Source organism: Dromiciops gliroides, chromosome 4 (assembly GCF_019393635.1).
Source record: "Dromiciops gliroides isolate mDroGli1 chromosome 4, mDroGli1.pri, whole genome shotgun sequence".
In the NCBI taxonomy this organism is placed as follows: Eukaryota; Metazoa; Chordata; class Mammalia; order Microbiotheria; family Microbiotheriidae; genus Dromiciops; species Dromiciops gliroides.
This window is the reverse complement of record NC_057864.1, coordinates 231542137-231560861: the sequence shown is the minus strand read 5'-3', so window position 1 is coordinate 231560861 and position 18725 is coordinate 231542137.

The window sequence follows — 18725 nt, the reverse complement described above, 5'->3', positions numbered from 1 at the left end:
CCTGGGGCACCTCAGCCGGGTTTAGGAGGGAAGGCATCTTTGTTAAGAATGAACTGACGGATGAGAACAGTTTTTGACCAAACAAGAGATAGAGTATATTATAAAATGCAAAATGGATGATTTTGATTATATTAAATTAAAAAAATTTTGTACAAACAGAAGCAATGCATCCAAAATTGGAAGGGAGGCAGAAAACTGGGAAACAATTTTTGAGGCCAGTGCTTCTGATAAAGGCCTCATCTCTAAAATATATAGGGAATTAAATCAAATTTATAAGAATCCAAGTCATTCCCCAATTGAGAAATGGTCAAAGGATATGAACAGGCAGTTTTCTGATGAAGAAACCAAAGCTATCTATTCCCATATGAAAAAATGCTCTAAATCTCTAATGATTAGAGAGATGCAAATTAAAACAACTCTGAGGTACCACCTGACACCTATCAGATTGGCTAAAATGACAAAAAAGGAAGATAATAAATGTTGGAGAGGCTGTGGGAAAATTGGAACACTAATGCATTGTTGGTGGAGCTGTGAGCTGATCCAACCATTCTGGAGAGCAATTTGGAATTATGCCCAAAGGGCGATAAAACTGTGCATACCCTTTGACCCAGCAATTCCACTTTTAGGTCTTTTGCCCAAAGAAATCATGGAAGGGGGAAAGGGACCCACATGTACAAAAATATTTATAGCTGCTCTTTACGTGGTAGCAAGGAACTGGAAGTTGAGGGGGTGCCCATCAATTGGGGAATGGCTGGACAAGTTGTGGTATATGAATACAATGGAATACTATTGTGCTGTAAGAAATGATGAGCAGGAAGAGTTCAGAGAAACCTGGAGGGTCTTATGTGAGCTGATGATGAGTGAGATGAGCAGAACCAGAAGAACATTGTACACAGTATCATCAACATTGAGTGTTGACCTACTGTGATGGACTATATTCTTCTCACCAATGCAATGGTACAGAAGAGTTCCAGGGAACTCATGATAGAAGAGGATCTCCAAATCCAAGAAAAAAAAAGAAAGAACTGTGGAGTATAGATGCTGATTGAACCATATTATTTCTTTTGTTTTGGGTGCTGTTGTTTTTTTTTTTTTTCTATTTTGAGGTTTTGCATCACTGCTCTGATTTTTTCTCTTGTAACAGGATTAATGCAGAAATAGGATTAATGTTATTATGTGTATATATATGTGTGCGTATATATCTATATCTATATCTATATGTATAGAGATATAGATATAACCTATATCAGATTACCTGCTGTCTAGGGGAGGGGGGAGGGAGGGGAGGGAGGGAGAAAAATCTGAAATTGTAAAGCTTGTATAAACAAAAGTTGAGAACTATCTTTACATGTAACGGAAAAAATAAAATACCTTATACATTAAAAAAAAAAAAAGAATGAACTGACGGGCTACAAAATAAACCCCCTAGAAACCAACTATTTCTATAGCAATAATAACAAAATCTAGGAGGCAACAATAGAAAGGGAAATATCGTTCCAGGTAACTACAACATGCATAAAGTAGTTGGGGATCAATCTACCAAAGCAAGACTTGTATAGATACAATTACAAAGTGTTTTTCCTTTCTTTTTCTTTCTTTCTTTCTTTTTTTTTTTTGGTGGGGCAATGACGGTTAAATGACTTATCCAGGTCCACAGCTAGTGTTTGAACTCTGAATCCAGGGCCGGTGCTTTATCCACTGCGCCACCTAGCTGCCTCACAAAAAATATTTTTTTTAAATGAAGAACAATCAAAATAGCTTCAAGACTAGTGCTCATGGCTGTGCTGTACTATCTACTAATTTCCAGGTGCTTTAGAAACATTATCTTATTTGATTCTCACAACAACCCTCAGAGTTATGTGTTTTTATTATCCCCATTTTACAATTGAGGAAACTGAGGCAAACAGCACTTAAGTGACTACTCAGGTAGTAAAGTGTCATGAAGCCAGTTTTAAACTCATCTTCCTGACTCCCTGCCTAGTGTGCCCCTAGCAGCCAATAAATTAGAAATGACAATACTACCAAAGAATGAACTGTCATTGGACGCTGATTTTATTAAATGAGACTTCACTTTTCAGACAAAGAAATCAAAGCTATCGATAATCATATGAAAAAATACTCTAGATCACGATTGATCAGAGAAAGGCAAATTAAAACAACTCTGAGCTAACACCTCACACCTATCAGAGTGGCAAATAGAACAAAAATGGAAAATATTGGATGTTGGAGGGGATGTGGGAAAGCTGGGCTGCTAATCCACTGTTGGTAGAGTTGTGAAAAGATCCAACCACTCTGGAGAGCATTTTGGAACTATGCGCAAAGAGATATAGAACTGAGCATACCCTTTGATCCAGCAATACCACTGCTAGCTATAGTGCTAGGTTTTATATCCCAAAGTCATCCCCCAAAAGAGAAAAGACCTATTGCACAAAAATATTTATAGCAGGTCTTTTTGTGGTGGCTAAGAATTGGAAATCAAAGGGATGCCCATCAATTGGGAAATGGCTAAACAAGCTGTGGTATATGATGGTGATGGAATATTATTGTGCTCTAAGAAATGACAAGCAGGATGACTTCAGAAAGGCCTGGAAAGACTTGTATGAACTGATCTATAGTGAAGTGAGCAGAACCAAGAGAACATTGTGCACAGAGACAGCAATATTGTTTGGTGAAGAACTGTGAATAACTTAACTATTCTCAGCAATACGCTGATCTAAGACAATCCCAAAGGGCTAGCATGAAACACTATCCACCTCCAAAGAAAGAACTGATATTGATGGAACACAGACTGAAGCATGCTATTTTTTACTTTCTTTCATTTTTTTCTTTTGTTCAAGTTTTCTTATGCAAAATGACTAATATGGTAATGGTTTACAAAATCGTACATGTATAACCCTTATCTGATTGCTCACAACCTCAGGGAGAGGGGAGGGAGGAAAGGAGGGATGAAAATTGGAATCCAAAACTATAAATAAAAATGTTTATTACTTTAAAAAAATAAAATAAAATCAGACTTCTGTGCTCTTTAGTGTTGTAGTGATAGTATACCAAAATCTCTTGAGTAGGCATCGCATAGTCTATAGAGAGCATGTCATCCATATGAAATAATGATAATAGTAGCTATGGTTTTCATAGTTAACCAGTTAAAAAAAAAGATGTGAATGTCATAATCCTAACACCACCCCAACCCCTAATTTAAACTCCTTGAATTTAGGGACAAATTTTTTCTGTTTTCCCTTTACATCTTCAAGTACCTAGTACTATGCTTGTGTGGTAGGTACTTAAATGTTGAAATAGGCTTTTAGAAGAAGAAATGTTTAGACCTTTTAAGCCCTGATCATCCTTTCCAATTCCAACTCCCATTCTCAAAAGCAAATTTAATCCCAGGCCAAAACTACATTTCTCCCCTCAGGATTATAGGGTTAATCCTGAGAGGTTGAGGTGATTCTTTGTCATTACAAAATGTCAATTGCCAGTGATTAACCCCTAGTATCACTTAGCAATTAGCTTTTTTTCAGAAGGATATTAATGAGATTATATAGCAAGGACAGAAGTATTTAAATCTATCCCCAACACCTAGGGGCATACTCTCCCCTATAAAATCTTGTTTTTGTTTTTTTTTTTTTGCAGGGCAGTGGGGGTTAAGTGACTTGCCCAGGGTCACACAGCTAGTAAGTGTCAAGTGTCTGAGGCTGGATTTGAACTCAAGTCCTCCTGAATCCAAGGCCAGTGCTTTATCCACTGTGCCACCTAGCTGCCCCCTCCCCTATACAAACTTGATCTCTGTGGAGAATAGGCTCAATATTTTATTTTTGAAGAGGAAGGAGAGGAGCTTTTCACCTTTTTAAAAATGTGTGTGTGTAATTTAGTATTATCTCTCTCTTCCAATGCCCATAAAACTCTCACTGTGGTTATGTCCAAATAGGTAAGTCTCATTCCTTTTTTCTTTCTTTCTTTCTTTTTTTTTTTGCGGGGCAATGAGGATTAAGTGACTTGCCCAGGGTCACATAGGTAGTAAGTGTCAAGTGTCTGAGGCTGGATTTGAACTCAGGTCCCCCTGAATCCAGGGCCAGTGCTTTATCCACTGTGTCACCTATAGCTGCCCCCTGTTTCAGTCTTTAAATCCTTATTTCTGTGGCAAGTAGGTATGATTCATTTTCAGTCCTCTGGACTCCAACTTTATGATTGTATCAATGAGTATTCAAAAATTTTTTTTCTTTATAATATTGTCATACAAATTATTCATACACATTTGTGTCTAAAGGTAGCCATCTCTAGGGCAGGGTGGGTAGAAGGAAGGAAAAAAAAAGAAAAAATGTACATGATAATTTTATTGTATATATTTGAAAGGAATAGCAAGTTGTTCATAGAAGATTTGCAGTTTCATGTAAAATCATGTTTTTATTGTACTCTTATGAAAATGCTTATTTTATTCCAAAAATTAAAAATAAAATTTAAGAAAGTGTTACAGGGGCAGCTAGGTGGTGCAGTGGATAAGCACCGGCCCTGGAGTCAGGAGTACCTGAGTTCAAATCCGGCCTCAGACACTTAGCACTAGCTGTGTGACCCTGGGCAAGTCACTTAACCCCAATTGCCTGACTAAAAAAAAAAAAAGAAAAAAAAGAAAGTGTTACAGTATTCTTTTCACTTGAAGTGCTACAATGTTTTTCCCCCAACTAAGGAAACAATTTAGTATAAAACTGGCAGAAGCCAATTCTTTGACTCTCAGGTCTTTGTTACCTCCAGACAACAGGTAGGATTGGTCCAAGCCTCCCCTGTTTGACACTTCCTCCTGGTTTGAAGCATTTTCTCTTAGTGAGAATCTCTACCTTTTCTTATGATGACTAACCCAACTTATACTTCCTAGATTCCTGTTGGGTGTTATGCAAGTAAGTGGCTGGGAGCAGAAGTGTTGAGAAAATCACTCATCCTTAGTTCTGCTCACCTTTCATTTTCAGTTGAGATGTTCAAGCCTTAGACCCTTTCTATAGTATATGGTATTTTCTTGACATCTGAAAAGACTTTTTCTTTAATTTCTAATCCCCCCCCCATCCCTCTGTCTGTCTCCAGTTTTGCTAAGCCTAAAGGGGCACATCCTAACAAGTATTCACTCAATGTACCTGTATTGAGAATATGTGCTGAACTAAGTGTGCATACCAAAGAGATTAAAGAAAAAGGAAAAGGACCCACATGGACAAAAATATTTATAAAAACTCTTTTTGTGATGGTAAAGAATTGGAAATTGAGGGAATGCTCATCAATTGGGGAATGGCTGAAGAAGTTGTGACATATGATTGTGATGGTATACTATTGTGCTTGTAGCACAGAAAAACATGGCAAGAACTATATGAACTGATGATGCACAGTAATAGCAATGTTGTAATGATTATCTACTATGAAAGACTTTGATCAATACAATGATCTAAGAAAATTTCAAAGGTCTCATGATGAAAAAATATTAACCACTTCCAGAGAGAGAGAGAACTGATGAACTCTGAGTACAAATTGAAGTAAATTTTCTCCCTTCATTTTTCTTGTCTTTTTTGGAACTATATATAGCTAATATGTTTTACCTAATTTCATATGTATAATTGATATCATATTGCTTGCTTCCCCAGAAGGGCTTGGGAGGGAGGAAGAGAATTTGGAACTCAAAATTTAAAAAGAAAAGAATCTAATAAATAATAGATTGAAATGGTGAAAAAAAGCTAAAAATTAAATAAATTCAAATTTAAAAACACCAACAAATAAATAGATGAAAATAAATGAAAATTGAAATGTTAAAAAATTTCTTAACTGATGGAATGTTGATCTAATCAGTGGGCAGATCTCCTTCTAACATATTATTGAATATTAACAAACCTGTCTTGGACTTTCAAATCAATGAAGAAGATTCCTCAAATGCATCCACCTCATGAAGTTATAGTGAGGAAAGTTCTTTGTAAACTTTAAGGTGCTAAACAATTATTATTAGTAGTATCTTCTTGGAAAAAACCTAATAACTAGATAATCTAGTAACTAGATTAACTGTATAAATTATATAAATTAAAAAAAAATAAGGACTTGTTTCCTTCTATGATATTTGAAAAGGCCAAGTCAGATAAGGAGCTGAGCACCATTGCCACTCCATTTACTAAGTTTGGACTCCACTATCCACACCCAATAGGCTTCCATAACTTTTGCTACTGCTGCAATCACTAAGGCCCTTGATTTGTTCAACAGTTCAGTTAAAAAATTATTTTTTAGCACATACTCTCAATATATTGCACAGATTATTGTAATGGTCTCCTAACTGGTCTTTCTGCCTTCAGATTTTCCTCCTTCCATTCCATCTTGCATACAACCAAGTCTTTTTTAAAGCACTGCTCTACCAATACTTTCATTATATCCCATTTCTGCCAGAGGACACAAGTAGCTAGCTCTCTACTTTTCATTCCTTGGGATGGTTAATAAGCCTCCTCTTGTAGTACTTTTGTATCATACTTGGATCAATGACTACTCACACCCCACTTTCTCTAAAGCTATCCAGTCTTTCTCCTTCATTCCCAAAGCAGGCAAAACTGATTACTTTTGGGGTTCTGGTGTACTTTGAGGAATTAAAGGACTCTTTGTGATGTAGTTTCACTGGAAGGAGTGAGAACAGGGGAGCTGGCTCTTTGGCAGCCTCATGGACATCCAGCCCTGTTTATTTAAGAAAAGGCAGAACCCAAGAAGAAGGAGACCACAGTGTGTTATATATAAAGTGGGGTTTTGAGCTGTTCTAATATAGTAGCTATTCTGTATTAGGGAGTTGCCTGGATGTTGAAAAATGTTTGCACAGGAAGGGAGGAAGTCAGTGTAGTGTTTATCCAGACTGGGAATAAGTAGCCTTCTGCCTCTTCTCCAGCTCTAGGCTATTTAAAGGACTAAAGAACCTATAGTCTGCTTGTTTGGGACACTAACTCCAATGTTTAAGGAATGGCACTTGGATTTTTTACTCATTTTGTGTATCATCATAATTATTATGACTATTAACTATTAGCACTAATCAACATTATTAGTAATACCATACCTTTATATAGTGCTTCACAGGTCACATAGCTTTTTTGTGAATGTGACATACGTACATCCAAATATTATTTCTTGGGAACAATATTTACGCTACCTGTTTCACTGGGTTATTGTGATGAAGAATCTTTAAAAAAGAAAACTAAGTATTTGAGGGCAGGGACCATATCTTCCCTGAACAGAAGAGTTCCACTTATTTTAGATACTTGTATCCCCACTTTACAGCTGAGAGGAGTGAGGCTAAGAAAAGGTAAATCAGTCTGTACCTCAGTGGATAAACATTTATTAAGCACCTACTATGTGTGTTGCACTGTACTAAGATCTGGGTATACAAAGAAAGGCAAAAGACAGTCCCTGCCTCAAGGAGCTCACAATCTAAAGGGAGTGACAACAAGCAAACAACTATGTATGAACAAGCCATATATGTATGTGTATACATACACATATAATATATATCATATTTATCATATACACACACATATATGTGTGTGTGCATGTGTGTATGTGTGCATGTGTGTGTGTGTGTGTGTGTGTGTGTGTGTATGGGATGATATATGGGAAATAACAGAGGGAAGGCATTAGAATTAAGTTCTGGGAAAGGCTTCCAGTAGAAGGTGAGATTTTAGCTTGGGGCTTGAAGGAAGCCAAGGAGTAAGTATTCTATTCATAGGAGACAGTCAGTGAAAATGTCCAGAGTAGAGAGATGGAGTGTCTTGTGTGAGAACAGCAAAGAGATTAGTGTTACTGGATAGAAGAAGTTTGGCAGTGGAGGGGTGGTGTGCAAGATGTAAAAAGATTGAAAAAGTGTGTGTAGGCAGTGTGTGTGTGTGTGTGTGTCTGTGTGTGTGTGTGTGTCTGTGTCTGTGGTTATGAAGGGTTTTAAAAGCCAAATAGAGGATTTTATATTTGTTATTGTTCAGTTGTTTCAGTTGTGTCCCCATGGACTGGAGCAGTTTACCATTTCCTTCTCTGTAGCACTTAAAGATTTACAAAAGGATTCTTTCATAACAAACCTGAAAACTAAAGTAATATAAATACCATTATTGCCATTTTATAGATGAGTAAACTGAGGTCCAGAGTGTGAATTTGAAGTCTCTAAGGACACACAGGAAGTAAATGTTTGAGTTAGGACTGAACCCTGGTATCCTCATTCACTTTATGTTCATTACTCTTTCATTACTGCAATTTCACAGAGCTATACAGCTAAATGTGGAGAGATGCCTTATAAATTTGATAACTATAGTCCCCTTGGGCGCTTAGTAATTATTTTGTTTTGGAAGCTAAGATTCCTTCTCATCTCTATCCTTTCCTTTCCATGTACATGAACTGTACTTAGATTTATTTTTTCTTCCTCTGAGACACAAAGCCTTTCATATTCCTAACAGATCCTTCCCTTCTTCTTCCGTAAACCTCCTGTACAGGTCTCCCCCATCTTCCCCAAATCAACTACTTATAGCAAATCTTACTTTATAGACATTTTTTTTACATATTATTTTTTTTTCCTGTAATAGTGACCACTTTGACCCCTATGTCTGAAAGTCCAACTATATTACATTTCTCCCCTCTGCCAGGATTCTCTGGGACCCTTCGGAAGTCAGAGAGGTCTCTTATTTCTGCCACTGGCTCTACCTCCCACTTTGTTCCTCCAATTTTAAGGGTCCAAGGCCCCCAGTTCCATTTAAACACAACAATCATATTAGCTTTTGTGAAAGAATATTTACTTCAGTGGTTAAACAAGAATAAACAGATAAATATTCCTCCCCAACACCTGGGGTGGGGTACATGATCTTCCCTATACCATCTCAGTCTCTAGGGAGGGGAGAGGGGATTATGTTCACCGTTTAATTCAGTTCCTATAGCATTAGACACACTAAATTCTAAGTTCAAAGTTCCTCTGCGATTGTGTTCATTGGACTCTGGCTTCTCAAGGCCTTCCTGCTAGGCTGGTTGTAACATCTGCCCTAGAATACTGGGTTCTAAGGTCCCCACAGCTGGAGCTCCTGGGTCTGGATCTCCTCCACTCCCCCCATACTTAGAACTAAAAAGGACAAAGGAAACAAGACCAAACAAAACTCTTTCTCAGGGCCACAGGACCTGAGGAAAAGGGAAGGGATTCTTCTCTGCTGAGCTTGGTACCCAATGCTGTGTGTGAATCAGACCTTTACCCCTGAACCCCTGAAAAAGAGAGACTATCCTCGTCTGGTAGTTTTAAAGATGTAGCCAATTCTAGTTATGTAGCCAATGTAGAAAAACTGCTTCCACCTTGTGATGCAGACTGTCTTCTCCCAAATGGCATCTCCCAAATGGGTATTTCTATCTTAGATGCCTGAGCATCTGCCAAGTACCATTACGCTTTCAACTTGATCCTTTTCTCCTTCCTTAACTTGCTATCAGTCATCTTTATTAGCGTAACTAATAAAGACTTCATTATTAAATCTAATGTCTTCTAATGTATTTCATCTTTGGCCTTTCCCATAGCATTCTGCATGGTGTTTGTCTATTCCTGTTGCCAAATATTGGTTTTCTTTTGATTTCTTCTTCTGACTTTTTTATTCTGTCTTATTTCAGACCATTTCAATTCAACAGACATTTATTAAGTGTCTGTCATAAGCATATTACTGAGCTAGCTGATACAAAGTTTAGATAAGGCCCCTGTCCTCATGGAGCTTACAATCTAGATCTATTTGTTATTTTCTTCCATAGTAAATCTGCTAGACTATTGTAACTTCTTCACTAGATCTCATACCTACAGCCACTTTCCCCTAAGTAACAAAAACTATTATTTCTGTCACCTTTCAGTCCTACCACTTCAACCCCTCCACCCATCATTTAAGTACCCAAACCCCTACCTCATCATGATTTTCCTTAGCAAATTCAATTCATTTGGCATCTGGTTCCTCTCTCCCTGCTTGATTTTTGCCTCAGTCTCCAAAATCTATTCCCCCTTTTCCTTCACTCAATCAATACTCTTTGTCTATAAGAGGGATGTTATGTTACAGACTGTTTTGTGGTTCTGATACAAGTAAAAGATTCATTAAATGAATGATGATTAGTCATTTAATTCCATGAATTACTATATTGTTTGTGTATGTATGTCAGCTCTGTATACATCCATAATGCTACTTTTTTTTTGGTAAGTTCCTTGAAGAGCCAAAAGTTGTTTTTTTAAAGAAAAATGTGGGGGAGTGGTAGTTCCTAACCCCCCCCCCTGAATTTCCTAAAAGAGGATAAAATCAGAAGTCCCCATACTTGAGCTCCCAATAGGGTAAGGGTGGCTTTGCCACAAAGATTAGATTTGGTCCATTGGTTAATGGAGGGCCACTGCAACTAGGAATGAGGAAAATCTGTGGTGATGAGCAATCTTGATGAAGCAGTTAGTATTGTAAGAAAAGTTGCTCATCTTGAGAGGCTCTCCTACTCCTCCACTGCTCCCTTTGGTTTCTGTTCCACCCCAATTTGTGGGACCAGCACAGTTATAAGGTTTATTTGGTGAATGGATGGTCAGTTCATTTCATGAATGACTGCATTGTTTGTGTATAGTCTGCATTTGCAAGTCCACAATACTCCCTTTTTTTTAATAAGCTTGTTGAGGAGCCAAGGCCGCTTCTCTGTCCAGTGTAATCTGCTTGTGGTAGCTGGGGCTGCCCAACTGGGTAGTATAGCAAGAGGACGATTGGAGACTGCATTAGAGCAAGAATATTTCTTGGCAGCCAAATGTTGCTGTGGCTGTTTCCTCACAGTGGCAGGATCTAGTCATCAAAGTTCACAATGGGAGGGGTGGGGCAGGGGAAGGAGAAGTGACCACTCACTGTACACTGTGCCCTGGTAACAGTTTTGAGGCTTTAGTCCTGGAATAATGAGGTGGTACAATGGATGAAGCACTGGCCTGGAGTTAGGAAAACCTGAGTTGAAATCTGAACCTTGGAAAAGTCACATAACCTCTGTTTGCCTCAGTTTCCTCATCTGAAAAATGGGGATAATTATAGCACCTACCTTTCAGGTTGGTTGTGAAGATCAAATGAGATAATAATTATAAAGTGCTTATTATACAGTGCATAGCACATAGTAAGCATGATATAAATGTTAGCTATTCTTATTATGTTGTACTAACAAAGCAGTTGCTGCCAATTAGCTCTACTAGGTGGGACTGGGAAAATTATTTGTGGCAGGGTTCCTTCCCATTAGCTGATTTGAATCTGTAGACTCATTTCAGAAAATGGGACCTATACTTTCAATCATAGGGTTCAGTAGCAGCTGGGATGGGTTCTATATGTCTCTCTGTGTGCCTTCATATGTGTATATATCTGTATGTATGTGTGTGTGTGTAATTTTAGAGCTGAGATGCTCTCTATTTAATGAGTGAAACTTACATAATGGCAAAACATATGGTACCTACTTTGCTGGGCTAATATGAAGAAAATTCTTTGTCAAGTTTAAGGTACTTTATTTAGGTTATGATGAATAGGATACTATCAGAAAAACCTGAAAAGACCTACATGAACTGAAGCAGAGTGAAATGTACTGTATACAAAATAACAGCAATAGTGTAAGATGATCTGCTGGGAAGCATGTGGTTATTTTCAGCAAGGCGATGGTCCAATATAACCCTGAAGGACTTATGAAAATGGCAATCCATCTACAGAGAAAGAAGTGATAGTATCTGAAAATAGATAGAAACACATTTTTTTTCTTTTTTCTTTTTTTTGGTGAGGCAATTGGGGTTGGGTGGCTTGCCCGGGTTCACAAGGCTGGTGGGTGTTGGGTATCTGAGGCCGGATTTGGGCTCGGGTACTCCTGGTTCCAGGGCCGGTGCTCTGTCCACTGCGCCACCTAGCTGCCCCTGGAAACACATTTAAAAAAAATTTTTTTTCCTCTTTGACAATTCCTCAGTCTGAAGTTTTGGGAGTTTTTTTGACTGTTTTCTCTCGCAACCTAGCTAATGTGGGAATGTTTTCCATGACTACTCATGTATAACTTATTTTGAAATGCTTGAGTTCTAGGGGGTGGGGGGTGGGAATGGAGGAGGAAGAGAAGTTGGACTACAATTTTTTTTAAAAATTGGTGTTCAAATTTGTTTTTACATACATTTTGGAAAATAAAATTCTATTCAATAAAAAAAAAAGAAACTTACAACATCCTTTTTTTGGTTTTGGTTTTGGGTTTTTTTTTTGCTGGGCAACAGGGGCTAAGTGACTTGCCCAGGGTCACACAGCTAGTAAGTGTCGAGTGTTTGAGGCTGGATTTGAACTCGGGTCTTCCAGGGCCTGTGCTTTATCTACTGCACCACCTAGCTGCCCCCTTACCTACAATGATCTGACAAGTAGCCACCAAGCCTTTATTTGGGAGCTCACTATTTTATGAGAAAGCCCATTCTGGTTTTGGACAGCCTTAACTGATAGGAATTACCTCCTTATATTGAGCTTTACTATATGCCTCTTTAAATATTTGAAGATAAGGTTCATGTGTCTTCCTCTCCTTTCCTTATATCCTTTTCATCAAATGAAATCTTTTCCTCATCAAGTTCAAGTTCTTTCACTAGTCTGATCATCCTCTTCCAGATGTGCTTTATAATGTCCTTTTTAAAATGTGGTGCTCAGAACTAAACTGAACTGAACATACTATTCTAAATGTGTAATGATATTGGCAAAATACACATCACCTCTTCCTTCCTGAAGCAACTAGGTGGTACAGTAATGAGTTCAAATGTGACCTCAGGCATTAGCCGTGTGACCCTGGACACGTCACTTAACCTTTGTTTACTCGTTTCCTCAACTGTGAATAGCAGCCTACCTCATAGGGTTTTAAAGATCAAACAAGTTAATATGCTTAACTGTTGTTGCTTTGTTCTTTTTTTCTTGAAGAAGACCATGACAGATGTCACGACTTGCAATGAATTGGATTTAAGTGAGAAAGGGCTGTGCAAAGTCACCAGTCTCACTCTCTCCTTCAGAGTCATCTGGGTTCAGTGGCAAGATATATATCAGGATGACTGGAGATGGCCCCTGCTGTTTTAAGACAATTAGTGTTAAGTGACTTGCTCAGGGTCACACAGCTAGTAAGTGTCTGAGGTGACATTTGAACTCAGGTCCTTCTGACTCCAGGGCCAGTGCTCTATTCACTGCACCACCCACCTAGCTGCCCAAAGTGCTTAACATAGTGCCTGGTACTTTATAGGTACTATGTAAATACTTATTTCCTCCCCTCCCACAAGGGCCTTTGGCCTCATGTAGACCTAGATTCATTCTTGGGCATGGAGGAGCCTGAACCCCAAAGAAAGAGGGTCAAACATTTTTGGTAGTCTTTTCCTTCTACTTGGAGTTGCTCCAAGAAATCTTCCAATATGACAGAAGTATGGTTCACATCTTAGGTATTCCCCAAATGGCTTAATAGGATCCTTTCTATTACAGGTACTCAAAATATAAAATAGAAATCAGGAATAGGCCATTTACAATCAATGTCTCTACTTCATTTCTTTTCACTCTCTTTTTAACTCTCTACAATTTGGCTTTTGATCTCTTCATTTAGTTGAAACTGCTCTTTCCAAAGTTAACAGTGATCTTTTAACTGTCCATTCTAATGGCCTTTTCTCAATCCTCATCTTTCTTGACCCTGTAGCTTTTGACACTGTCAATTCCCCTCTTCTCCTTGATACTCTTCTCTCTAATTTTTTATGATACTCCTCTCTCCTGGCTCTCCTCCAACCTGTCTGACCACTCCTCTATCTCTTTTGCTGGATCTTGGTCCAAGTCACACCTACTAATTGTGGCTGTTTATTAAGGCTCTGTCCTAGACCCTTCTCTCTTCTCCCCCTCTATATTATTTCACTTGGTGATCTCATCAGCTCCAATGGATTCAATTATCATTTTTATGCTGATGATTCTTAGGTTTACTTATCTAGCCCTATCCTCCAGATCCACATCTCTAATGCCTATTGGACACCTCAAACTGGATTGCCTATAGACATCTTAAACTCAACATGTGCAAAACTGAACTCATCTTTTTCCTCAAATCAAGCCCCTTTCCCAACTTCTCATTATAGTTGAGGACACCACCATCCTCCCAGTCACCCAAGCTCAAAACCCAGGTGTCATTCTCAACTCCTTACTCTCACCCCTCTCCATATCCTATCTGTGGCCAAGTCCTTTCAATTTTAACTTGTAAAAGACCCTTCTCTCCTTTGAACCTGCCACCACATTGGTGCAGGCCCTTATCACTTCACACTTAGACTATTTCAATAGACTTTTGGTTAGTTTCCTTTCCTCAAGATTCTCCCAACTTCAGTCTATCCATCAGCTGCAACATTAATTTTTGTAAAGTAGACATCTGACCATGTCACCCTCCTATTCAATAAACTCTAGTAGTTCCCTATTACTTCTAGGATCAAATAGAAAATCCTCATTAGAAAAACAAAACCTCCATAAAAAAAGACCCTTCATAACCTGGCTCCCTTCTAGAGGTGGTACAGTGGATAGAGTGCTGAGCCTGAGTTCAGATTTTGCTTCAGGTGCTTACTAGCTGTGAGAATCTGGGCAAATAACTTAGCCTCTGCCTCAGTTTCCTCAAATGTAAAATAGGGATAATAATAGCTTGTTCTAGGGGCAGCTAGGTGGTGCAGTGGATAGAGCACCGGCCCTGGATTCAGGAGTACCTGAGTTCAAATCCGGCCTTAGACACTTGACACTTACTAGCTGTGTGACCCTGGGCAAGTCACTTAACCCCAATTGCCTCACTAAAAAACCCCCCCAAACCCCCAAATAATAGCTTGTTCTCTTCTCTCACTCCTATCTTTCCCAGTCTTTTTATACTTTACACTCTCACACCCCTCCCCAACCCAATTCTGTTAACTAGTGACAATGGCCTCCTTGCTGTTCCTTATACCAGACAATCCCTTTCCCAACACTGGATGTTTTCATTGTCTGTCCCCCTCCCTCATCTTTGCCTTCTCTTGCTTCCATTAAGTCCCAGCTAAAGTATCATCTTCTCCAAGACTTTCTCAGTCTTCCTTAATCTTAGTCCTTCCCTCTGAGACTATTCTAAATTCATCTTGTCTTTATCTTGTTTATATATAATTGTTTTCTGGTTGTCTCTACTAATAGAATGTGAACTCCTTGAGAGCAGGGATTTTTTTTAACCTTTCTTACTCCCAGAATTTAGCACATAATGGGAATTTAGGAAATGTTAGTTGATTTGACCTGGCTTGACTTAATGCTTTCCTCCTGTCAATTTCACCCTTGTATCATCTCTTTAATACACCCTCTTTTTTCTCCTCTGATACTGGCTACCACCCTGAAAGAGGCTCTTATCTCTTCATGCCTGGTCTATTGTCCAGACCTTTTAGTTGGTCTGCTTGCCACAAGTGTCTTCCCAGTCCAGTCTGTCCTAGACTCAGCAAAGTTTCCTGAAGTACAGGTTCAACTCCCTCCTTCCTTCATGCCCTCACTCAACTCAATTGGCTTCCTATTACCTCTAGGATCAAATATAGGCAGATAGGTGGTGCAGTGGCTGAGTTCACATGTCACCTCAGACACTTACTAGCTGTGTGACTCTGGGCACACAATTGTCTTAAACATTCGGGGCCACCTCTAGTTGTCCTGATAATACATCTTGCCACTGGACCAAGATAGTTCTGAAGGATAAAGTGAGGCTGGTTGCGCACAGCCCTGTCTCACTTAAATCCAATTTACTGCAAGTCATGACATCACCCTGATGTCACGGTCTGCTTTGAGAATGAAAGACAAGGACTTCCGGGGCGGAGCCAAGATGGCAGAGGAAAGGCAGTGAGCTCCCAAACTCATGACACGATCGCTCCAAAAAACATCCAAATAAGGTCATAGGAAAATGCCCAGAGCAGCAAAACTCACAGAAGAATGTGCCGAAATCATCTTCTAATCAAGAATGGCTTGGAAGGTCAGAAGGCAGGGAGCCTGCTGTGTCGATACAGGAGTTGGGCCCAACCCACAGAGAATAAAGTACAAACAACAACAAGAAAGAACCACATAAATACACCTTCTTTTTGACATTCAAAGCCCTTCATACCTAACCTCCCCTCATTACCTTTCCAAACTTTTATATACCTTAACACTCAGCTCTCTCACTCCCCCCGTTTCTTCCATCCAGTACAATGGTTCTTCTTGCTATTCTCTGATCAACCACCCTTCATCTCTTGGTCCCAAGCATTTTTTCTGTCCAGTCTCCCCATGCTTGGAATGACCTCCCTTTTCATCTCCATCTCCTGGCCTTCTTTTAAGTTTCCAATTAAAATACCACCTTCTCCAGGAAGCCTTTCCCCAATCCCCTTTTATTCTAATGCTTTCATCTGTTGATTATTTTCTGTTTATCCTGTATATAGCTTTCTTGTACTTAGTGGTTTTCACGTTCGCTTCCCTAGTAGACTGTGAGCTCCTTAAAAGCAGGGGCTGTTTTTTGTCTTTTTTTTTTTTTTTAATCCCTGAATTTAGCACAATGCCTTGGCACATGGTAAGCACTTAATAAATGCTATGTTGACTGACCCAGGCTTAGCACAAAAGGACAAGCACACATTGATTAATGAAACCAGTCCTCGTTAACTCTTCCTGGTAGGTGAAGGACTCCACCCAACTTGTGGGCAAGGATATGCTGGTAAACTTTAGAGCAACCAGCTCACTTGGAAAAAAAGATAAATGAATGCACAACAAACTTGTGAGTTTAATCTGCATTATTAACATTTTCTCTATTACTTTCTTAAGTCTAGACAATTAATGAAACAATAAATCAAGCTGACTGATTGTATATTGTTGATTTGGTCACACTCAAACTTTAGCCATCAGGAAAAGCCTGTGTAAATGGTTTTAGCACACCCTTCCTTGTGTAACTACTGAAGAAATATTTTCTTTTATTCAAATAATGTTTAAAAATATACAAACCTATTGGTATTACAACTATATAATAGTTCATTTCAGAATTCCTTTTCTGAATATGTATATACTGGTAACAGTAAAGATATAGCACAAGTTTAAAATCCATATATGTATGTATGTTTACAGATAAATAATATTTTTATAATTCAAACAAGCAAAATAAAATAATTCATACACTATCACTTGCTTCTCACATTCAATAGATTAAATAATTTATGCTCTGCTAAAATAATAAAAGAAACACACTTTAGTCTGTAAATAAATACTCACCCTGTAATAAGCTATATATATTTTTTATATATATATATTCTTCCCCTCCCCCCATCAAGTCTTGTACTATTGATTAATTCATGAGATTTGCATATTTCAGACTGACTTTCAGTTTGGATAATACTGAGTCATTATCCAGATCTCAGATTCCCAGAGCCCCAACTCTCACTACATTATTATATACTCTGTAGTCTTCCTGAGCCAGGTGATGACACACCATTTGATATTTTCAATTTTGCCTTCTCTGGCCCATTGAAAGGCAGACTATCTGTTTTCAAAAGGTACAGTAACATCAATGGCAGCAGCAATACAGGTTTTGTGGCTAAGCATTTCTAAATCCCAGCTTAGTCCCTCTGCCAACCCTGGAACAGGCTATTTTACTTGAATGTCGCTAGATTCTGACACTCTGATTGCCTTTACTAGTCTATTTGAGATGCCGTCATCATTAGGTAATAGCTCCACTCAATTGAGGACTGCAGTGACAGAGGATGTGTGGGAGTGTTTTATTGATGCCACATGCTGCTGACAGTACTTGTCTACAGAACCAAATCTCCCTGGTCCCATTCACTTGCACACAGTCTAATTGGACTCTGTGAATAAATGACATTTTGCAACCAAGTAAAGGAACCCTTGTCTCATTAAAAAAAACAACACCCAGAAAACAGCTGTAGGCTGAAACCATAGAGGTGATGGAATATACTTTACCCTTATCCCATTTGTAGACTAACTATTGTTTATAAAACTATCATGAGCTTTCACATCCTTTCTCGTCCTTCTGGAGCTAAGGAACTATCATTAAACCATAAGTTTAAGATGTCATTGGTTGCCGTCTAGTCAGATGGAATCTTTGTATACAACCTATGAGAGGCTACCCCATGAAAACTAGATGTTTGATGTGATTGCACCCTCATTACCAAATTCTCTTCCCATTGACTCCCTCACGGTCCTCTTTTTTGGGGGGAGGGAGATCTATTCCATTCACACCATAATATTACTAAGGAAAGGGTGAGAAAGTCAACTCAGATTTATTAAAGATGGTAGCCTTGTCCCATGAACCACCTGACCAATATCTATCTGACTTCACAACTAGGGTCAGTAAGTTCATTCACTACATTTTATAAGGTAGATGCAGTGGCTTAATGCTGACTCCATGAGGGAGCTACCTTTTACTATCCTTTTTGATTGTTCTGTACAGGAAACCGAGGTCTTGGAAAACATACCATTCTTTTTTTTATTGAAAATCAATTTTTATTTCAATATGGGAAAATATTTTATGATTGAATTTAGGGTTATAGGAAATGAACTGAAGAAAACATACCATTCTTAAGGTGAAGAGACAGAGTAAAATAAAAGTATTATTGACTGCATTTTCTTCTAGGGTATTAGTTTCAACCTATTTATAAGGTCCAAATATCACGGGCCAAATTTGTAGTTTAGGACTTCAGAGGGATTCTAAGGCAGAGTGATATGTTCTCCTCTGAAATCATGGAAAACCTTTGGTTTTGAAAAGAG